Genomic DNA, 25,030 nt, shown 5'->3' on the forward strand with positions numbered 1-25,030 from the left:
TGCAGTCAAAGCGGCAGCCACGTAGTTCTGACCTTTCCGTGTAACCATGGTTGCTGAAGGAACAAAGAATCCTTGATAGAAAAATCTTAACACCCCATCTCGCTCTCCATTTGAGAGGCAAATGTCTTATTTCTCTTTCTGCTTGCTTTCTCCCTTCCCTGCCAAACTGTTTAGGGACTATTGTAACATTTCAGGCCTCCAGACCAAATATGCGAGGAAAAAATGTAGAACAAAAGGCTGGGAAATGGAATGGAGGCCCTCTGACAAGAGAAGAAAAGGAGTCTTGGTGGTGCGCTGGGGGTCTTGTTTCCCAGACAAGTAAACGGGTAACCAAATCTCTTTGTGGGTGAAATCAGGGGGTCTCCAGTGTGACTGCATTGATCTGCAATCTGCAAGACAGAAAGAAGAGAACAGAAGCCTGGTCCCGCCACACATGGGAGACTTATCACAGGCCCGCAGATGGTCCATTTCCAAAATCAACCGGTCGATGCCTTTACAGACTTCGATTTCTTCCGTTTCTCCAGAACACAAATGTTAATGGAGGCGTTGCCGCCGGTAATTATCACAATGGCAGACTTAAAGATGCCATTACTGTGAATAATATAAAAAAATGACCTTAGGATCAAACATGAATTGCATTTTCAAGTGGTTTGAATGCACTTGATTTAATGAAGTATGTCGAAATGAATGCAATTAAGCAAGCATCTTTTTTCGATTAGCACTTCTTTGTTTGCTGCTTTATTAAACAATGTTATTTTAAGCAGCCCAATTAAGAAGTGATTTTATTTGTTTAGCCAACATGATTCATTGCTTTAACAGTTTGTGTCAACATGGTCTGTTATTTTAGGCCTAAAATCTATGAAAATAGCACCTGCTCATTCACTGTAAAAAAAGATTGTTAATTAACAGGTTCCACATTTAGCATTTTTTCAATTTATTCATCGTTATGAATTGCATTATGTGACCTGTATCTCAGCTTTATCTATCTCGGTGATTTAATTGACATATTGTTTCAAAAAACTAAAATATTGTATAAGAAAAAAAAAAAAAGAAAAAAAAAATATATATATGTATATATATATATATATATATATATATATATATATATATATATATATATATATAAAGAAAAAAGTAAGTCTGTAAAAGCACAGAAAAAGCACTGGCTTTAATTACCAGGTTTTTATACCTTTAACAACACCAACTTAGGCAATAAATCACTTTAAAATGTTTTTTTTTTTTTATAATTTTATCACTTATCAAATTGTAATAAAAGTTACAAAAACAAACAAACTGTTCAATATCTAAATTTGCTGGGGGATCAAGGTACTATTATGCAATTAAAAAACATAAATAAATGACAAAAAAAAAATCAAAATGTTAGTTTCAAGAATTCACATTTAGATAATGCTTGACGATATTAGCAGGTTTGGCATGCTGTCCCAGGAGAGAACTCTAAGCTCGGAGATAGATGAGCCCAAGGCTCCCGCCTGGTCAATGAGCATTTAAAAAGATACGAGATCAAGTAGTTTTCAAAAAATCCCCCTTGTTCATTTGGCTAATTCCTTGATTAATAAAGACAGGTCTATAAGAATAGGCCATCAACCACACGTTTGCATATTTACTTATTAATGTACTAGTGAGAGTTACTATTATTTAATTTAATTGTGTCTCATTTCTTTAGACTGGGCGAAGCAGTGGCGCAGTAGCTAGTGCTGGCACCTCACAGCAAGAAGGTCGCTGGTTCGAGCCTCGACTGGGTCAGTTGGCATTTCTGTGTGGAGTTTGCATGTTCTCCATACGTTCGCGTGGGTATCCTCCGGGTGCTCCGGTTTTCGCCACATTCTAAAGACATGCAGTGAATTGGGTAGGCTAAATTGTCCATAGTGTATGAGTGTAAATGTTTGTGTGTGGATGTTTCCCAGAGATGCGTTGCGGCTGGAAGGGTATCCGCTGCATAAAAATGTGCTGGATAAGTTGGCGGTTTATTCCGCTGTGGCGACCCCGGATTAATAAAGGGACTAAGCCGAAAAGAAAATGAATGAATGGATGAATGAATGTCTTTAGACTTTAGAAACTAGAGTACCCTCCGGGAAACCTACGTGAACACAAGGAGAACCACAAAAACTCTACACAGAAATTCTGACTGGCCTAGCAAGGACTTGTACCAGCGACCTTTTTGATGTAAGGCGTGTTCTCATGTAAATACACCAGAGGCCGCTGTTGACTGACTGACTAATCGACTGATCCTCCTTCCCTAAATCCAAAAGCACAGATTGACCCGCGCCCACCCACTTTCCTAAACCCAATCGACAGTTTTAAAAAGTAATCCAGAAAAAGAAAAACCCATGTCTGATTTTTACTATGTTGTCAGATTTTACAACATTCCCATCCTTTTATTTACTTGTTTATTTTATTTTTTGGCTTTTGTTTTTGTCTTACATTCTTTGCCAGACTCCCCGTTGTTGTGGTCAACTTCTCTTTGCATCTTAAGTCCATCGACATACATGGCAAGCTACTGGACAAACTGCTAACAGCGACAAATCCGTCCATATTGAGGTAAGCGGTCAGCTGGTAGGTATGAAAAGGAACATCGTCATACCGCCCCATACCATTACTTTTAAAGATGAATGCAGCTATACGTAGCTCTGGCTGCATAATTTGCGATCTCCAGAAATTTATATGGGGAAAGTTTTCAGAATGAGTCTATGTTGATTTTTTGGCTTCTGTTTTTGTCTTAACTGCTTTCTGAAACTGTTCTTCGCCAGACTCGAAACCCATTGTCGTGGTCAACCCCTCTCTGCATCTTAAGTTTGCTGAAGTACATAGCAAGCTGTTTGACAAACGGGTAACTGCGAGAAAGCCATCTATACGGAGGCAATCGGTCAGCTGGTAAGTGCAAAAAGGAACGACCTCATACTGTCTCCTAGATGTAGCTCGCTGTCCCCTAGATGTAAGTCACAATCTCCAGAAATGTAAATAGGGAGACATTTTCAGAATGCGTCTACAGTATGTTGCACATTTGTCAAGAAGGGTATACAATTTAAATGTATATAAATTTATAATCAAAGTATAGAACCTAAGTTTGTATATAATATAAATACGGCTGATTTAAAATTCACAACTTGTCACTTTCTGGATACTTCATATCTTTATGGAAGTGTGTTGTGTGCCAAAATAAGAGTGTTATAAATTCCAGACCAATGACTAAAATTATGCATGCAGTCCCACAGATTACAGCTTAATTATGATAAATGAATGAGTGGATTGTGATTACATGTGACCACTTAAATGGGCAATTCTTCAATGTGTCACACATTAACCCATGAAACCAAATAATGTTTGCCATGATAAATGTGAAGTTTTTCGATCTGACTGTCCTCATGTGGTATGTTTGCGGCAGAATTAATGAACCCTGGAACAAATCTCAAGGCTGCCAGAATTTCCTAGCCAACAGCGACCCAGTTATTAATGAATGTTTGATTAACGTTGAGTTAAGGAATACCTTTAATTGTGGTGTCTACGTAATTTGTCGCATCAACCATTCATACGAAATCACAGCAGAAGTCAACTGTTTCTGAAGTTTTTATATTTTAGAGCATTTTTTCCTGATGAATGTTTTGACATGCCAACAGAGGATGGAGCCTGGCTATTGTTTGAGATCCAGCATGCTTGTGGTTGCTTAGGAACCAGCAATAATGACCTGTTTTCCCCCTGTTACTCTAAGTTTTTAAAATCCCTTGTATCCTACGAAGGAAAATTGGTTGCACATTCTTCTTATGACACGTTGTTCTTATCCCCTCGTTGTTTTCATTGTAGCATTTTAAAAGGTAGGATGTTAGTCTACATAAAGTCACTTTCACTCCAGAAACAGTGATAATCAATCCCTCTAGGATTATGATGAGATATATTTTTTAAATATTAGTCTAAAATGTCTCTTGTGACTTGCGTTTCTCAAAACTCAAGCTGTTATTTATTTCAATGCTATTGTTTTGCTGTGAAAATGAACAAAGACCTTGTAAAATGTTCATTTTTTTGACCCTGAAACATTAGACTCTCAATGAACTACTGAATAATAGAAATGCTTAGCCTTTTTACCCTTTCCCAATACTGAATACTGTATTTAAAGTCTTTTTACTTTGAGTTTTGGGTACTTCTATTAAAAAAACCCTCTTTTCCTCTGAATACTTCAAATAATAAGTTTGCACAACAAATAATCCATATAGTGAAAATGGAGTGAGAGGTACATTTGGCTTTCTGCTATTTTTATCTGCTATGATAATAATATTACATCTATATTGTAAAGGGATATTAGTATCATAAGCATGTCTGTGGTGAAAGCTCTTTTGAGTTCCCTTTGCTCTGTTACTTCATGTTATTTTCTTTTCGTATTCCCTACAGTACAGCAAAGTAATATTCAATATACATGCGTAATATTGCTGCAGAAAGACTCGTTTTGAGTTTTTGGGGTTATTTGTGGTCATGGTCATAGACTGAAAGGAATTTGTTAAAATTCTAATAAGCCGCCATTTTAATATTTGATGGATGAACTTTAAAGAGAATGTCTCTACTCTAGATCTTTTTTAGCTAGTCCTAACAACCAGTCATGATCTAATTTGATTTGTAGACTTAAACCCAAAAGGTTAAGGTAACTCAAACCGTTTGAGGAAATCGATCGCAACAAACCATTAAAGACTAATCCATTAAAGAGTACTGTAAGCTTAATCCATTTGAGTAAACAAAGCTGTTTGAGCACAGTAAAACCCAATAAATAAAGAGAACTCAAACCAATTGTGTACTGTAAAACCTAGTAAGTCAAGGCAACTCAAACCGTTTGAGAAAAACTGATTGCTACAAACCATTTGATTAAAAAAGTAATCTATATACTGTGAGTACTGTAACCTTACTCCATTTAGGTTGAAGTAATGAGGTATTAAATTAACTGAACTGAAATTGAACGTGGCATGGTTGGTGCCTGATAGGCTTGTCTGAGGATTTTCACACACAACCATCTCTAGGGTTTACAGAAAAAAAGAAAAAGTGCAGTGAGCGGAAGTTCTGTGGGTGCAAATGCCTTATTGATGCCAGAGGTCAGTGGAGGATGGCTAGACTGGTTCGAGCTGATAGAAAGGCAACAGTAACTCAAATAACTATTCGTTACAACCAAGGTATGCAGAAGAGCATCTCTAAACGCACAACACATCCAACCTTAAGGTGGATGGGCAACAGCAGCAGAAGACCACACTGGGTGCCATTCCTGTCAGGTAAGAACAGGAAACTGAGGCTACAATTCGCACAGGTTCACCATAATTGGACAATAGATGTTTGAAAAAACATTGCCTGGTCTGATGTGTCTGCTGCGACATTTGGATAGTATGGTCAGAATTTGACATCAACGACATGAAAGCATGGACCAATCCTGCCTTGTATCAATGGTTCAGGCTGGTGGTGGTATGATGGTATATGGATATTGATATAATGGATATTTTTTTAGACACACTTTAGGCCCATTAGAACAATTTGAGTATCGTGTCAATGCCAAATATTGTTATTGATCATATCCACCCCTTAATGGCCACAGTGTACCCATCTTCTGATGGCTACTTCCAGCAGGATAACGCACCATGTCATGAAGCGCGAGTCATCTAAGATTGGTTTCTTGAACATGACAATGAGTTTAATGTACTCAAATGGCCTCCACAGTGACCAAATTTCAATCCCATAGAGCACCTTTGGGATGTGGTTGAACGGGAGATTCGTATCATGGATGTGCAGCCCTCAAATCTGCAGCAACTGCGTAATGCTATCATGTCACTACGGACCAACATCTTTCAGGAATAATTCCAGGTCCTTGTTAAATCTATGCCATGAAGGATTAGGTAGTTTTGATGGCAAAAGGGGGTCCAAAAGGTGTACCTAATTAAGTGGCCGTGGGTGTACAGTATATAGTATAAAGATCAGTTTTATTAATTAAGTATGTTAGAGTTTGTTGGATCAGTGTGTTACTTCTGTCATCATTCTGAAAATGTACCACTATATACAGTTCTGAAGAGCACCACATACATTCCAGGAGGTACTTTTTTTTGCAGTTTTTGATTGTGCAAATCAACCAGAGGCCAACCGTTGTATGCATTTGAGATCTCAATTTTCTCTCGAGAGTGCCATTCGTGTTTGCAGTTCTTGTGTAAATCTACCAGAGACTGATGTTGACTGACTGACCAATCGACTGAAACACCATTCCCCCTCCCTCCCTAAACCCAACCAATAGTGTTTTTAAAAGCACCTAGTGACCAGTGCCCACTCACTTCCCAAAACCCAACCCCAAACCCCAAAAAAATAAAGCCCTCGCCTGATTTTTACCACATTTTCGAATTTGACCACATTCTCTGATATTTATTTGTTTATTTTATTTTTGGCTTGTGTTTTTGTCTATCCACTTTCTGAAACCATTCTTTGTCTGACTTGAACCCCATTGCCATGGTCAGCTCCTTTCTGCGTCTCAAGTCTGCCAATGTACACAATGGACTCTGGACAAACTGGTAACAAGTCCCCCAAATGGAAGCACTGGTAAGTGTGAAAAGCAAATGGCATCATGGTTGGTTTGACGAAATGCAGCCACATGTAGCTCTGGCTACATAATTTGCGTTCTCCAGAAATGTACATAGGGCTATGTTTTCAGAACACTCTGGTTACTAAAGTAACCCTCGTTCCCCAAGGAGGAGCGGAAATGTTATTAGTGGATTTGATTTAGAAAATCCACGAATTGGGAGGATTCGGTTCAGAAGCCACTTGACTGAAAGAGTACGGAACGGGCCAATTAATGCCAATGAATTGGCAGTGTAAGCTTACGCACGTTTGCTTTATTGCCAATTAACTCCGCATATAAGCACAGGTGGAGCAAGCATTCGCTATCCTTTTAAGCTGAAGAGACTTTACTAACAGCTAAAGGGCAGTCATTATGGCGGTGGTAAATAGCATTTCCGTTCCCCTCCTCGGAGAACGAGGGTTACTTTAGTAACCAGAGCGTTCCCCTTCGGGTGGGGAACTTCAATGCTATTAGTGGATTTGATTTAGAAAATCCACGAATTGGGAGAACTATGGAAAACGTCATAATTACTGCACCTTACCAACGCCTCAGATGAGAGGATAGTCAAGCAAGTGTGAACGCTCCTACATCATGGGAGGCGCGGTCCTCCAACGTGTCCCTGGCCCTTACTTATCCCATTTCAACAGAAGTTTTACGGATTTAGATATATTTTTCGGGAAGTCGCAAGCGTCTAGATAATTCTAGGAATAATACGACGGTACGTTGGGATGTGTGCTGTCCCGATAGGGAGGATGCTGCGGAGGCCATCTGCTACCCAGTGGGGAGATATGATGGCAAATACATATGGACTAGCCCTAAGGAGGGGAGTGCGCATAATAAAAGGTGGTTAGCGGAGAGCGAAGACACGGGTCCGCCCGAGAGGGGGGACTGAACCGTGGCAGAATAAGCATATGGGATCACGCCTAGTGGGGATCACGCATAGCGTGCACCTATACCCAAAACGCGGGCTGACTAGCGGGCAGACCTACAATGCAGTGGGCCAGCAAGTGACGCCTCCGCTGAGTCAGTGCTGGGGGCCTCGGAGGAATCTGCAGGGCTCACCTGAAGGGGAACTTTACTGACAGATAAAAAGGCGCATGTATCTCCATGTTAGGGAGAATGGCGCATCAAGCATGTTTCAACACCTTCACCAAGTTGTTTCCTCAATCACCAAGGGTTACCTAATACCCTTGAGGAAACTGGCTTCACTCGCAGATTGTAAAACCTTGCAAATGTGTTGGGTGTCGCCCAGCCCGCAGCTCTACAGATGTCTGTTAGAGAGGCACCGCGTGCACGCGCCCAAGAGGATACGATGCTCCAAGTGGAGTGCGCACGCACTCTCGGGGGACACGGCTCACCTCGGCTCTGATAAGCGAGAAAATGGCATCCACAATCCAGTGGGATAATCTTAGTTTCGATACAGCACTTCCCTGCTGCCGACTGCCATAACAGACGAAGAGCTGCTCAGATGATCGAAACTCTGAGTGCGGTCCAGATAATACGCAAGACGCGAACTGGACAAATAAAGAAAGGGCTGGGTCTGCCTCCTCCAGGGGCAGCGCTTGCAGGCTCACTACCTGGTAATAAAACGGAGTGGTAGGAACCTTGGGCACATATCGTGGGCGGGGTCTCAGGACGTGAAAGAAAGCCAGCCCAATTACAGGCACGAATCACTGACCGAAAAATGCCTCCGGGTCCCCGACCTTCTAATCGATATCAACACGACCAGCAGAGCTGTCTTAGGGACAGAAAAGACACTGAGTCGAGGATCGAAGGGATCTGACGCGGGCTCGTGTAACGAGGATGAGATCCTAAGAGGGCATGAGAGGGGGCGGGGTGGATTAATTTGCCTAGCGCCCCAGAGGAACCGGATGATGAGGTAATGCGTTCCCACGGTGCTGCCAGCCACCGCATCATGAGAGCGGAGATGGCAGCCATGTAACCTTGAGTGTGGAGGGTGACAGCCTGCTCTCCAGCTTCTCTTAGCGTAAAGAAAGCACAACGCTGATCTGGCAAATTACATGGGTCTTCTCTGCAAGAGACGCACCATTCAGTGAATAGACTCCACTTCAGGGCATAGGCGCGCTCGGGGAGGGGGCTTTAGCCCAAGTGACGGTATAAGCCACTGCAATCGGTAGGTTACCTAAGTATTCCTCGCATCTAAGGACCACCCAGAGGTTCCAAAGATCGGCGAGGGTGCCAGATGGTGCCCTGCCCTGAGAGAGTAGGTGCTCTCTCAAAGGGAACTGCCAGGGGAGGGCCATCGCGAGGAGGGAGAGCTCTGACATCCAGGTCTGGTTGGGCCAGAGGGGCGCAACCAGCAACCTGTTCCTCGTCCTCCCTGACCTTGCACAGTAACTGCGCGAGCAGGCTCACTGGGGGAAACGCGTATTTGCGCATGCCCCGAGGCCAGCTGTGAGCCAGTGCATCCGTGCCGAGAGCCCTCGGTCAGGGAAAAGAACAACTGGCAATGAGCGATCTCGGGGGAAGCAACAGATCGATCTGGGCTTCCCCGAATCGCGCCCATATCAGCTGAACAGACTCGGGGGGGAGTCTCCATTCTCCAGGATGTAAAGGTTGCCGTGAGAGCGCATCGGTTGCACGGTTGAGCTTGCCTGAATGAGAATGGCGTGCAGCAATTTCAGCCGCTGATGACTCCAGAGGAGCAGATGGCGGGCAAGCTGAGACATGCGGCTAGAGCAAATACCCCCCAAGCGGTTGATATACGCCACCGCCGCCATGCTGTCCGTCCTGACCAGCACGTGTTGCTTCTCCAGCAACGGAAAAAAAAAACGGTGGAGAGCGAAGAACACTGCCAACAACTCCAGGCGATATGCTAATGCAACTGGGTTCCTTTCCACCTTCCTTTCCAAGGGGCGCTAAGGCACCCTTTGCGGGCTTGGTGAGGACCCACGGAGACAGAGAGAGCCCAGGGTTTGCCCTCTGATCCTCTACATAGCCCCATCTCATCGGTCCGGCCGCTGAGTTGGGGGATAAACCATCTCCAACCCACGGCCGAAGCAGCCTGGGAAAGCACGGCTAATATGTAGGTTTCAGGATCCGTTTTGACAGCGCTCACCTGCCCGGAGGAGGCGAACAGGTCTGGATCATCATCGGACAATGAAAGCCCACCCTCCGATGCCGCGGTGGACGTCTGGTCTCCGGTGTCATCGAGTGTAAGGGCTACCATCTGTTAGACGGATCGCTTCCCCCGCCCGAAGCTTGGATGGAGCGATTGGAGGAGCGGGAGGTATGCGGGCCCGTGGGCGACGGATTATCTCTGACTGAAACCCTCAGATCTGCCTGAGTGCCCGCTGCAGAGCATGAGTCAACTGGGGTGGTTTGCCCTCTTGCAAAGGCTAGCCGCGATCTTACTGTGCAACAGTCATGGCATCGCAATGACGACATGAACTGCTCGCGAGCAGCACATTAACATGCTGGACCCTCCAGGCATGCAACGCAGTGCCGTGCCCATCATCCGAGGACAGGAAACCACCGCATCCAGAAACGCACGGTCGGAGCACCATCCTGAAAAGGACATGCTGCACGACTTTGTTGATCTCTTTGTGAAGTTGCAACTTTATACGCATCGCTCTGGAGGACCGGACCCAAAGAACGCCAGGCAAGGGAGAAACCCAGCTCGACCGTCTGCCACTGCGTGTACACACTCTGGACCGGGAGAATGCTCTTGTTTGCTCGGAATCGCTGGATCATAGCAGGAGGAACCCTCATCGACTCGATCAGAAAATCTCTGAAGCGAAAAGGATAGCGAATGCTTGCTCCACCTGTGCTTATATGCGGAGTTAATTGACAATGAAGCACACGTGTGCAAGCTTACGCTGCCAATTCATTGGCATTCATTGGCCCGTTCCATATTCTTTCAGACAAGTGGCTTCTGAACCGAAACCTCCCAATTCGTGGATTTTCTAAATCAAATCCACTAATAGCATGGAAGTTCCCCACCCGAAGGGGAACACACTGTATTTAATACGAATAAATATAGTAGTTATTTACAGCTCTGCACTATAAAAAATTATTTGTTATTTCAAATTATATTCAAAACTTAGTAAAATGACAAACAATCTCTCTAAATTAACAGTTTGACTTTCATTTTAGGTACTTCATCATTAAAGACAAATTACTGACATTTTTGTTTTTTTATATAGGGAAATTACAATATTATTTATATAGTATTTTTCTTTTAATTTAAATTGTATTCAAAAATCCGTAAAATTTACAAACAATATCTGTGAATTAACAGCTTGACTGTTATCTTTTGTACTTAATAATTAATGACAAATTACAGCAATTTGTCTGTTTTATACAATAAAACTGCTGTATTATTTACACAGTGTTTTTTCCTGATTTTCTGAAGTACATTTAAAATATGTAAAATTAAAGTAGTAAATTGTAATTACTTGCTCTTTAAAAAAAACAAACAAACAAACAAAAAACTAATTGTAAAAAAAAGGTCAAATGACTGGCAGCTAAGGCTGCCAAACAAAAACCATAAAATTATGGTAAAATTTCTTTGTTGAAATAATGTGCAAAAAATAATAAATCAAAAGATATTTTCATTAAAATGTTTACAGAAAAACACACTTTTCCTAGGTTATTACAATCAAACACGTTTAATAAATAAAATAGATACAATCCACTTACATGCACTTTTCCAGATTCCGATGATTGTGCGCACACACAGTTGGAGGATCGTTATGAACTGATTACATGGACTTTAAAGGGCACCTAGGTTACTCTTTTTTTTCAGATTTAACATAAGTCTTTTGCGTCTCTAGAATGTGTATGTAAAGTTTCAGTTCAAAACACCCATAAGATTTTTTTTATTATACCTTTTACTAGATCCTTTTGTACATCATTCCACCAGGGGGTCGTTTTTTGTGCCTTTAAGGCGAGTCCTCCCCACCTACTGTTTCTACGTGACTGTCAGTGTGCCTTAAATCTCCTCCCTCGGCTGCGTCAGACAACAGACAGAATTAAAGGAAGAAGGTCTCACGTAGCGTTTGTGAGAAATACTACAGTAAGAACTTTGTTGTGCAGTTGCATTAGTCACACGCAATATCGTTACAAAGTACGCACACACACACACATATACACACATATACACACACACACACACACACACACACACACACACACACACACACACACACACAGACACACACACACACACACACACACACAGACACACACACACACACACACACAGACAGACAGACAGACAGACAGACAGAGCACGCTTAGTTTTGCACTGTTTTTGCTCGCAAATGTGTCAGGTTACAGGCTAATCTCCTCTGCTGTATGGATATCTGTTATGTTAATGTACATAATAAACCTGATTTAACATCCACAAAGTGGGATTGAAGCATCTTCCTTTATAATTGTTCTGACACGCGGCAGTGCTGATGAAGTAAAGCTGAAGTAAATCGCTGTACCTCATTACACACGTGCACTGTTTTAAAACATTTTAAACATGTGAAACTTACTCTTGATCACATTTGATGATGATTGCTGATCCTAGCGAACTGAACAGACATTTTATTCCCGGTTGCTTTGTGCACGTCTGGTCATGCTACGCGGAGCTGTCAATCAATTCGGTGGGCGGGAGGACCGCACTCCTACTTCAAGTTGCTATCGGTCTGAAAACTGCTCCAATTGGTCCACCATTTATATGTTGTTAAATTGAAAAAAAAAAAAAGGACTGGTTGTGTTTATTTCACCATAGGTGCCCTTTAAAATCAGCACAGACACACTCACCATTTGCTAAGTCTTATTATACTGGTACTGTGAACATTATAACCCATTTCTCTTTTTTTTTTGCCTTGCTTTGCTTTGTTTGTTAATTGTTTACTTGGTGTGCTGCTGGGACTGACCATTTGCCTGTTATTTGACCATGACTCTGGATTCCCTGCATACATCTGTTTGCCCCTGTGTTGACTGTTGCTTGCCTGACCATCTCTGTGTAATAAACCTGCATTGGAATCTGCACTCCTTTGTCAGCGTCCCCTTTACATTACAGTTCCATTTTATTTAAGATTTGGAACTCAATTATTCCACATAACTCAAACCTCTAGACGTTTTACATAAATACTATTCAATAAAATTTAAGGACTGTAATTTTAAAGTTGTTAGAATTTAAATCAGTCATAGCTCATTTGTTGGTTTTTTCCAGACTTTTTTGATCCAAAATAAAATTACGACGAATAGCATCTCTTGGCATTTTATTAGAGGTGTTTAATCATAATGATTTAAGAAAAAAATTTTAAATAACATTGTTTTCTCTTGCACTTTTAGTGCAGTCACTTTATCAATGGTGTTCGATTATAATAATCTATAAAATGTCTGTGAAAGAACAGTGTTTCTTTGTGAAACTCTTAGCGTGCAACTTTTTTGAATGGATTTGATCGTAATAATCTAAGAAAAGTCTGTAAATCAAAGGGGGTTTCTGTAAATGTTTTAATGAAAATATCTGTAGATTAATTATTTTTTGCACTTTATTTCAACAAAGAAATTTTACCGTAATTTTATGTTTTTTGTTTGGCAGCCATAGCTGGCAATCATTTTACTTTTTTTTTACAATTATTTTTTTTTACAGTGTGCCTCTTTTCTATTTGGCCAGTGGCAAACTGGTCCCCTGACTGAGCTTGGTCTCTCCAGACTTTTGTTCTCCACTTCTATCAGTTTGTTGAAATTTGGTTCCTTGCCACTGACGCCTTTGGCTTGCTTGGTTGGCATCAGTGGAGCTACTCTTCAGTAAATCACGCCAGTTGTGTTAAACTGAACTGATTTAGTAAAACAATGTAAAAACATATTCGTTTCTTTACTTAAAATTAATGCTTCTATTAGTTTTTTTTTTTTTACTTTTACTAAAGTGAATAAACCCATTGTTTTAAAAGTGACAAGTGGACTTTAGTAAAAAAAAGTAAACCTGTGTAACTTTGATTTGCTAAAATATTTTATTTTAAACTAAAACAATTTGTTCAGTGTGTAACACATCAGCTCTATATGAATGTAAGCATCCCACTGAGGTTTGAATCCAAAAGCGCACTGTGTAGAAAGTTACTGACTCTCAAAAAAAAAGAACTGACATGGAGTCATGAATATGAATCATCCTTTATACAAATCTTTATCTGTTTTGTCATGACGTCTGAATGAATCATTTCCCCGACCACTTGTTGTACGCACAGACATGGGAAAAGAGTTGTACCAGATTGTGAAGAATGAGATTGAATTAAAGCCTGAAGATGTTCTACACTATGAGGGAAAATTTTGTTTTACTGCCTAAAGACACCTTTAATAATTGTTTAAAATTAATTTGAAAACAATGCACAGAATAGACAACCCTGTACTGTGTTCCTGTCATTTTCTGATGACTTCTACAGCAACCTACCTTACAACAGAATTCACCAGTCATTTGTTACTAAAGGAAGCACCAAAGGCTATGTACTTGGCACTTTGTTAGACCTTGACAAGGAATTTGTCAGTACCTAGTTTTTTTAGACCAGCTTCTTCTAGCTTCTTCCCCTGAATCACAACCATTAATTTTAACTGTAAGTGTAGCCTCTTTGTTCAATGTTGCATTTAAAATATGTATTTAGTTGTAAGTGTTGTGTTCACTTCATGCAGCTTATAGTTCTCTGGTTGACGCAGAGATGGCAAATGTACAAAAATCTTTTACTCTTTTTTTTTTTAAGTAGAAGTACAGGAAATCATGTTTAAAACGACTCTGGTAAAAGTTGAATTACTGACTACACTTCAGTACTCAAGTAAAAGTAAAGAAGTACGGCTTTAAAAACGTGCTTAAGTAAAAAGTACATATTACTACTACATGTTTTAAATTTACTAGGTAGATAAATATCCGGTTTCCCCCACAGTCCAAAGATATGCAGTATGCGTGAATAGATAAACTGAATTGATCACATGATATTTTATTCAAGTGTTAAATTCAGAACCTTTTGCATTGTATTTTTATTCATAAATTGCCCAGTATAGTTACTTTTGTTGTTGTCCAACATTAGTTAAAAATGTATTGAAGAATAATATATCTATAATAAAGGAATATATCTTAATGCATATAGTTTTTTATAAAGAAGTAGATTGTTTTAGTACTAAATGTACAAATCTTTACAAAAAAACGTTTTGTTTTTTTCGCAGTATTAGACTGAAATACCAGAGAAATCCTGTGCAGTTTGATCGGAAATGGACAAAAGAGTCCAACCTTAAGCATTTAAATGGCATGTTTTTGAACTGGAATGTGTCTCATTTGTTTACCTGTGATCTGATCAAGCAAAATGTGCCTTAACATTAAACAGGGCAGCATCAGTCATGTTAAAGTCACCGTCTCCCTCTGTCTCTGGGAAACATCCATACACACTCATTCACACTTATACACTACGGACAATTTAACTTACCCAATTCACCTGTATCGCATGTCTTTGGACTGTGGAGGAAACTGGAGCACCTGGAGGAAACGCTGGGAGAACATGCAAACTCCACACGGAAACGCCAACTGACCCTGCCGAGGCTTAAACCAGCGACCTTCTTGCTGTGAGGCAACAGCACTACTTACTGCCCCACTGCGTTGCCCTCTAATGATAGTTGATGTAATAAATTTTCATTTTCAAAATAATTTTTTTGTTGTTGTTTTTCTTTAATATAAAATTTTAGGAAATATTTTTGGTTTATCAAAAATTGTTCTATCCGACAAGCTAAACCAGCTAAAATAGTGCTTAAATGTCACTAAATAGAGTATGTAAACCTCATAATTAATAGAAAATGAGGTGAATAACTGCCAAAAAAAGTCCACTTTTTGAGCAAAAAAAATCGCTCTGGTTACTAAAGCAACCCTTGTTCCCCGAGGAGGGGAAATTAAATGCTATTGGTGGATTTGATTCTAGGAAAATCCACGAATGGGAGGATTCGGTTCAGAAGCCAATTGTCTGAAAGAGTATGGAACGGGCCAATGAATGCCAATGAATTGGCAGCATAAGCTTGCGCACGTGTGCTTCATTGCCAATTATCTCCGCATATAAGCACAGGTGTAGCAAGCATTCGCTATCCTTTTAAGCTGAAGAGATGAACTAACAGCTAAGGGACAGTTATTATGGCGATGGTAAATAGCATTTCCGTTCCCCTTCCCCGGGGAACGAGGGTTACTTTAGTAACCAGAGTGTTCCCCTTCGGGTGGGGAACTCCAATGCTATTGGTGGATTTGATTCTAGGAAAATCCACAAATGGTAGAAGCTATGGAAAACGCCATAATGACTGCACCTTACCAACATCTCCGATGAGAGGATAGTCAAGCAAGCGTGAACGCTCCTACATCATAGGAGGCGCAGTCCACCAACGTGTCCCTGGCCCTTACTTATCCCACTTCAACAGAAGTTTTACAGACTTAGATATATTTTTTGGGAAGTCGCAAGCGTCTAGATAATTCTAGGAATAATACGACAGTACGTTGGGAAGCGTGCAGTCCCGATAGGGAGGACGCTGCGGAGGCCATCTGCTACCCAGTGGGGAGATATGATGGCAAGAACATATGGACTAGCCCTAAGGAGGGGAGTACGCATAATAAAAGGTGGTTAGTGGAGAGGGAAGACACGGGTCCGCCCAAGAGAGGGGACTGAACTGTGGCAGAATAAGCATATGGGATTGCCTAGTGGGGATCACGCATAGCGGGCACCTACACCCAAAACGCGGCTGACCAGTGGGCAGACCTACAACGTAGTGGGCCAGCAAGTGACTCCTCCGCTGAGTCAGTGCTGGGGGCCTCGGAGGAATCTGCAGGGCTCACCTGAAGGGGAACTTTACTGACAGATAAAAAGGCGCATGTATCTCCGTGTTAGGGAGAATGGGGCATCAAGCATGTTTCAACACCTTCACCGAGTTGTTTCCTTAATCACCAAGGGTTACCTAATACCCTTGAGGAAACCAGCTCCAATCGCAGATTGTAAAACCTTGCAAATGTGTTGGGTGTCGCGCAGCCCGCAGCTCTCTACTCTGTTAGAGAGGCGCCGCGTGCACGCGCCCAAGAGGATGCGATGCTCCGAGTTGAGTGTGCACGCACTCTCGGGGGACATGGCTCATCTCGGCTCTGATAAGTGAGTGAAATGGCATCCACAATCCAGTGGGATAATCTTTGTTTCGATACGGCACTTCCCTGCTGTCTACCGCCATAACAGACAAAGAGCTGCTCAGATGATCTAAAACTCTGAGTGCGGTCCATATAGATACGCAGTGCGCGAACTGGACAAAGCAAAGAAAGGACTGGGTCTGCCTCCTCCGGGGGCAGCACTTGCTGGCTCACTACCTGATCTCTGAAGGGTGTGGTAGGAACCTTGGGCACATAACCCGGGCGGGGTCTCAGGATAATGTGAGAGTAATTCGGCCTGAATTCCAGGCACGAGTCACTGACCGAAAATGCCTCCAGGTCCCCGACCCTCTTGATGGAGGCCAACGCGACCAGCAGAGCTGTCTTCAGGGACAGAAATCTTAAAGATACCGATTTTGAGTGGCTCAAAGGGATCTGTACGCAAGCTCGTGAGAACGAGGGTAAGATCCCAAAAGGGCATGAGAGGGGGCGGGGTGGATTAATTCGCCTAGCACCTTTGAGGAACCGGATGATGAGGTTATGCTTTCCCACAGTGCTGCCAGCTATCGCGTCATGATAAGTGGAGATGGCAGCCACATAAACCTTGAGAGTGGAGGGCGACAGCCTGCTCTCCAGCTTCTCCTGAAGGAAAGAGAGCACAACCCTGATCTGCCAGTTTCGGGGGTCTTCTCTGCGAGAGACGCACCATTCAGTGAATAGACTCCACTTCAGGGCGTAGATGCACCTCGTGGAGGGGGCTCTAGCCTGAGTGATGGTATTAACCACCGCACTCGGTAGGTTACCTAAGTCTTCCTTGCGTCTAAGGCCTACACAAGGAGGTTCCAAAGAATGGGACGAGGGTGCCAGATGGTGCCCTGTCCCTGAGAGAGTAGGTCCTCTCTCAAAGGGATCTGCCAGGGGAGGGCCATCGCAAAGAGGGAGAGCTCTGATATCCAGGTCCGGTTGGGCCAGAGGGGCACAACTAGCAGAACCTGTTCCAAGTCCTCCCTGACCGTGCACAGTAACTGCGCGAGCAGGCTCACTGGGGGGAACGCATACTTGCGCATGCCCCGAGGCCAGCTGTGGGCCAGTCCATCCGTGCCGAGAGAGCCCTCGGTCAGGGAAAAGAACAACTGGCAATAAGTGTTCTCAGGGCAAGCAAACAGATCGATCTGGGCCTCCCTGAATCGCGCCCATATCAGCTGAACAGACTCTGGGTGGAGTCTCCATTCTCCGAAGAGTATCCGCTGCCATGAGAGCACATCGGCTGCACGGTTGAGCTTGCCTTCAACATGAAGCGATTTCATATGCTGCGGATGCCATATGCCCCAGGAGCCTCTGAAAATATTTCAATGGGACCACTACTTTGCTGTCGAGCTCTCTTAGACAGTTCAGCAACAGGCGAGCGCACTCTCCGGGAAGGTGCGCTTCCATGGTGATCGAGTCCTGCTCCATCCCAAGAAAAGAGATCCTCTGCACAGGGACGAGTTTGCTCTTCTCTTTTGACCTGAAGCCCCAACAGGTGGAGGTGCCGGACCACCTTGTCTCTGTGCATAATCAATTGTTCCCGCGAGTGGGCTAAAATCAGCCAGTCGTCGAGATAATTGAGTATGCGGATGCCCGCGAGCCGAAGGGGCGCTAAGGCACCCTCCGCGAGTTTGGTGAAGACCCGCGGAGACAGAGAGAGAACGAAGGGGAGGACCTTGTATTGCCACGCTCGACCTTCGAACGCAAACCGCAGTAACTGACGGTGGCATGGGAGAATGGAGACATGGAAGTACGCGTCCTTCAGGTCTATAGCTGCAAACCAATCCAGAGGACGAATGCATTGGAGAATGCGCCTTTGCGTGAGCATTCTGAACGGCAGCTTGTGCAGACAGCGGTTCAAAATGCGCAGATCTAGGATTGGCCTTGAACCATCACTCTTTTTGGGTACAATGAATTACGGGCTGTAAAACCCACTCTCCATCTCAGGTGGAGGGACCGGCTCGATTGCACCCTTCGCCAGGAGGGCAGCATTCTCCTATCGCAAGACAGGGGCGGACAGGGGGCTGACCCTGGTGAAATTCACACCCGTGAACTTGGGGGGCCGTTTCACAAACTGGATCACATAACCCAGTCTGATCGCATAACCGAGTCTGGCGTATGAGCCACCACGAAGGGCTGGCCCGCGCTTACCAGGCAGGCAAAGCCCTCGCTAATGGACTCATCGCGACAATCGCTGACGTACCAGCGGTGGGGCAGCGCGGAGTCTGTATGCTGATCAGGGAAGCGCGAGGGTCCCGTGGAAGAGATGGAGGAGAGCGATTCGCTTTGGCTCCGCACCCTAACTCCGGAGAGTGGGCTCGAGGGTTGGGGGAAAGGAGACCGTCCCCCCAGCACTCGTGCGCCACTAGCAAAGCATACAGAGCCTGCGAGCTGGGAAGCAGCGCGTCCCGGACTGGCAGGGTTCGTGCTGTCACATCCAGGGAAGCGGAAAAGTGCTCTTTCATTGATGTTTTCGTGGCACTGAAAAGTACCAATGGAATAGGGGCCCCGCAAATTTCCTCTTCTCCGGATGGCCTGTCTCAGGGACGCTTCGCAGTCCGTTTACTGGACTTCACGGCGCCCTGGGCAGGGGGGGCTGCCTGCTTCCGAGGTGCTCGACGCGCCCGCTTCATCGGAGGATAGGAAATAAAGGCAAACAATGTCAAAATACAATCAGTGTACATGGTTACATAAATGATTAAATCAACTTGTTTTGGCACTCAGCCAAAATACGTTACCTCAGAACATGTAATAGATTCAAAAGACCAAAGAGTCATTAGATAGAGTCTAGATGAATTAAATATCAGGTTTTTAACTATAGTGAGATAAAGATCCTTGACGAACTGTCTGACATGCGCTGCTCTCATCTGAAGAGGTGTGCTCAAAGCACCGGCTGACTGCCTGTGGCTCAGACATCTGTATACGCTGCAGTGCATGAGAGTGTGTGTGTGTGGTCACGTGATGTGTGTTGTAGTGTGGACAGAGATCTTTTCAGAAATCTAGGTGAAACACTAACGCTGTTTTGAAACTAAAATGTATTAGCGTAAAACAGGGCCTTAGTTTGTTGTTGTGGACTCCTAAAATCAAACTATGATCTTTTATAATCCAAAATAAAGACATTTCAATAATTTGAGGGCAACAGGTTTACTCACTTTTTAAGTAAAGTCAAATAAAAAGTAAAAGCAACAGGTTTATTGAGTTTTTTTAAGTTTAAGAGTTTGCCCTTACCTGATAATTGATTATGATGCATCTTTGGCATGCTGTCCCGGGAGAGAGCCCTGAGCTTGTGAGATCTTCGAGCCCAGGGCTCCCCCCCATTGTAGGGCGAGAGGAGAGTCTGAGTTCAGGTAGGTCTTAAATACATTCTACCACTCCCCTATCTGCATGATATACTGAATATGTCCCTCTGCGGTTAAAAAATCTTGTACCCCGAAGTCTGTGGGCTACTGTTTTATCAGTTAGGCAGCCAAAATCTATCCATTCAGTGCCTGGCGGACTATCTAGATCTATTCTAATTCTAGATCTAGATGGATTTTGTTAGCCTGACTACAAAAACAATAGCCCTGGGACTTTTGGCTACCAGATTTTTAGAGCCCAGAATAATGCTTTTAAAAATTAATTTTCCTTTTCATTTATGTAAATTGGGTTTGAAGTAATCCTCATTATACGAATCACTAGAGCAATAAAGGTGACTTGACTTAATACCTCCTCGTTATTTTATTCATTTTGCGTATTGATGTACATATTAATGGACGCAACTCCCATAAATCAAACAAATCTTCATGGGGCGTATGTAGAAACGTAGATATACTTTACATTGGAATGTCTTGTTAACCATTTAAGTGACCACGATTGTGACTTTCCTCAAAGGGTGTGATGGGGTAGTGAGAGTCAAGGTGACCCTTTCTCTGATTTATGGGCTGTGGTTGTCAAGCCCCCACAGGAGGAGATTTGTCATCTGTGTCCCACCCGTTTTGAGTTACTGGCTCTCCTGTTTGGGCATTGCTGGTATAATAACACAGATTATGAGATTCTGTTTCATAGCGATGGGCGGTATTGGGTATGAGTATGTACACAAATTTAAAAATGGCATCTGAGCTACACTATTCCCAGCAGTCCTTGTGCATGCATTGAGTGATTGTCTCATAAAAACATGTGTAGAGCAGAATTACAATTATTCGGGCATATGATACTGCTTTAAAAATTTTTTTAAATGAGAAACAAGTAAAAAATAATAAAATTGTTAAAAATTGTGCATCATTTATGCATATGAACTTATTGAAAACATTTCATAAACTGTAATACATTACGGGCATATAAGTTTTATTTCATATATGTATGATGTTTTTGATTTTAGGTGTCAACTACATTTTACATCAATCAATCAATCAATCAATCAATCAATCAATCAATCAATCAATCAATCAATCAAAATACATAAAAATCATTACATTATAATTAAATCATCCACATTAACTGTTTTGAAGTCTGATGAAGTAAAGTTAAGCCTCTCTATAGGCAACATTTTTAAACTTAAATGTGGGATTTCAGAGACTTCTTGACCCTGACACCCAATCACATACGTATGCACTATTTGATGCTGTTTTACGTCTAAAAAGTGTTCAGACTGTTCACACACACGCACACACACACACACACACACACACACACACACACACACACACACACACACACACACACACACACAAAAGGCCTTTTTTTGTGAAAAAATGCACTTGTTTAGATGGAAAAATAAAAAAGTGTGGAATATTGGACACATGCACTCTTGTAGCTATTATAGCTTTCAGAATCTGATGATTAATGACAATATAAGATTATAAAGTTCATACACGAGTATTTGTTGAATTATACAGTTTTAATCAAAGTTTGACAGATTTAATACTGTCTGTATTTACTAAATGCTAAATGAAGAATAGCACAAAGTTTTGGCTGACCTTACTGAACATGGATTTGTAGGAACAGGAACATGTTTCATCGGTCAGACAAACATTTTATAGGAGGGGAGTATTAAAACATAACACGTAGCATGATTTTTTAAAAACATTTATACTGAAATTACTGTTATTTGTGCAATTATTTAATGGCTAAGAAAAGTATATTTTGAATGTTGCACTTGAAATGGCTGCAGTTGTTGTTACTGAAAAGAATACACCTTTTCAGTAAGATAAATCTAAACTAATTTCTGTAATTCAAACAACTCAGAATTCCCTGCTGAAAAGGAGTTAAAAATGTTATAATTTACCACGTATTAAAACATTGTTCGGTTTAACTCTGGCTTGGGTACATAATTACAGATACTGTGTCGAACCGGGTTGGGCTCGGACAATGCGGCAACATCCCTCTCTCTCTCTCTCTCTCTCTCTCTCTCGTAAAGTCAATACGGAAGTAACTGAAACTGCAATTCATCGACTCGCCTCTAGGGGCTGGCTCCATAAACTCCAGATGTTCACGGACTGCAATGCTAAATTGGCCAATTTTACAGCTGATAAAAACATGTTTACAGCCTTGTACAAAAGATGGATTTGGTGCATATAGCTAATATTACCCTCTATGACAACTGTGAGGGGTGAATATTTTATAACTCATCTGTTTGGTTTTTATTAAGTTATATTAAGCCTGCATAATTGACTCCGCCTCTTTGCCATTTTTTGGTAACCCAGTCGGTGCGATGATGACTAAACAAAATAGCGACGGTTGGCCACACCTACTTGTAGATACATTTGCGCTCTTCAGAAACTTGTGGGTGATGTCACAAATACTACATCCATATCTTTTACAGTATATGGCTCGGACACAAGGTGCACGGGCTCGGGTAGGGTTGGGTTTATTGTTTGGGCCTGATCTAAGCCTGATCTAACCTGATCTAAGCTTTAGTTTAATAACATTATCTAAGAGCCCCACATATTTGTCACCCCCACAAAAAAGCTCATCGTGAACAAGCATTTCAATAATCACATATGTGAATAGCATTTTGCAGTGTATTTTAAATTAACTAGCCTCACATAGATTACCATCTCTCTTACAGTATGCTGACCAAAACTATCACCTGCTCTGAATTTATGCGGCCAATAACAAAATAAGCTCATGAAACCGAGAGTGCGTTAGCCTCCCATAAAGTCCCCCGCTGACATTAATAACAACACTATGCATGTAATTACATTTTCAGGAAATCACCACGTACCTCCAAACAATACAACTCATGCAGGTTCATGGAGGGTCAGTTAAATGAAAGAAGCGGTGGTGTTGCATAAGCACCGCCATCAGCGCAAGCTAAACTAGCATTACATAAACGACTGAGTGAAGCTTGTCAGACGCCCTCGTTCTCATGGGAGAACTTGTGTGCCGAGAGCTCACCTCAGAGTCGGCAGATCTGAGCCATCACTGGGTAAAGAAGCTAAATAAAGACAGGCCTATCAGCCGCACTCCCCGAGGACAAGCCGAGGAAAGGTGGGAGAGCTGATCTGAATATGCGACTGGGCGGGAGGCGCGCTGAGCGACGTAAGGAAGAGGATTAGCTGCTGATCTCTTGTTGTTGTTTTGCATGGCTGTCTTACAGGAGCTCCAGGATGAGGCTGACGGCTCCGAGCTCGCCTGTCCACACCCCCACACAAACACTCAGCTGACACACACTGCCTTTGCGCTCGCCAGGTTTTTCCAGGAACCGAGGAAATATAGTGAGTGGATGGGAGTGGGTGTCGTCTGTAACTTATTTGCATCTGCACTGAGTCGGCTTTCTATGGCTGAGGTACAGACATCAGTAGGATGAAAAGCATAAATATGGAAATGAGAGAAGTTCTGCTTAAAGTGCCAATGACCCACGTGAAGATTCACATGACCTTTTCTTTTAGATGTTTTCTCTTCTTTTCAAAGCGCTCACACCTGATGAGCAGGGGCGTCTGCCAAATGATGATCTTCAAGTAGAGCTTAACCAAAGTAATGTCTTTTCAAATATTCAAATCTACTCTGTAAAAAATGATGGTTCTTAGAAGCAGAGGTTGGTTCTCAACCTGCAGTAGGTTTCACCACTCACCAGTCACTTTATTAGGTACACCTGTCCAACTGCTCATTAACGCAAATTTCTAATCAGCCAATCACATAGCTGGAACTTCATGCATTTAGGCATGTAGACATGGTCAAGACGATCTGCTGCAGGCCAAATTGAGCATCAGAGTTGGAAAGAAAGGTGATTTAAGTGACTTTAAACGTGGCATGGTAGTTGGTGCCAGACAGGCTGGTCTAAGTATTTCAGAAACTGCTGATCTACCGCAATTTTCACGCACAACCTCTCTAGGGTTTAAATAGAGTGGTCCGAAAAAGAGAAAATGTCCAGTGAGCGACAGTTCTCTGGACACAGACGTCTTGTTGATGCCAGAGGTCAAAGAAGAATGGCTAGACTTGTTCGAGCTGATAGAAAGACAACAGTTACTCTCTGAACGTACAACTGTGTCAACGCCACAGCCTACCTGAGTATTGTTGTTGACCCTGCCATCTCTTTATGACCACAGTGTACCCATGTTCTGCATCTTCCAGCAAGATAACAAGCCATGTCATAAATCACAAATCATCTCAGACTGGTTTCTTGAACATAACAATGAGTTCACTGTACACAAATGGCCTCCAAAGTCATCAGATCTCAATCCAATAGAGCACCTATTTCCGCATCATGGATGTGCAACCAACAAATCTGCAGCAGCTGTGTGATGCTATACTGTCAATAGGGACCAAAGTCTCTGAGAAATATTTACAGTACCTTGTTAAATCTACGCCACAAAGGATTAAGGCAGTACTGACGGCAAAAGGGGGTCCAACCCTGTAAAAGTACGGTGTACCTAATAACATGGCTAGTCAGTAGGTTATGAAGTGGATTTCAAGTGGTTAATATTACAGAGAGTGGACCGGGAAGAATTTTTAGTCCACACTGAAAGCATTTTCGCTCCATTCTGGCTTTACTATCTCCTGCTCCTCGCTCATTCCGCACTCTGTCCACACTTGATTTCCACTCAGCTATCGCTCCATGGTAAATAAGTAAAACTGGCCACTGTTTGGTATAGCCTCTATCAAAATGTCACAGAATTATCAAGTTTCTTGAAAGGCTGGTTATTTCAACTGGTAATAAGAGACAGAATGATATGAGAGATTTCAAAGGAAATTGAAATCCCTTAATATTAAAGCTAGCTTGAAATCAAAACTTACTGTATGACTCCTAATGCCCCAGTATAGTCAAGTGCACATTATACAGTCAGTCGGCACCGTCTTTCGGATGAGACATTAAACCAAGGTTCTGACTT

The sequence above is a fragment of the Danio rerio genome, chromosome 2 (assembly GCF_052040795.2).
Source record: "Danio rerio strain M-AB ecotype USA chromosome 2, GRCz13ab, whole genome shotgun sequence".
In the NCBI taxonomy this organism is placed as follows: domain Eukaryota; kingdom Metazoa; phylum Chordata; class Actinopteri; order Cypriniformes; family Danionidae; genus Danio; species Danio rerio.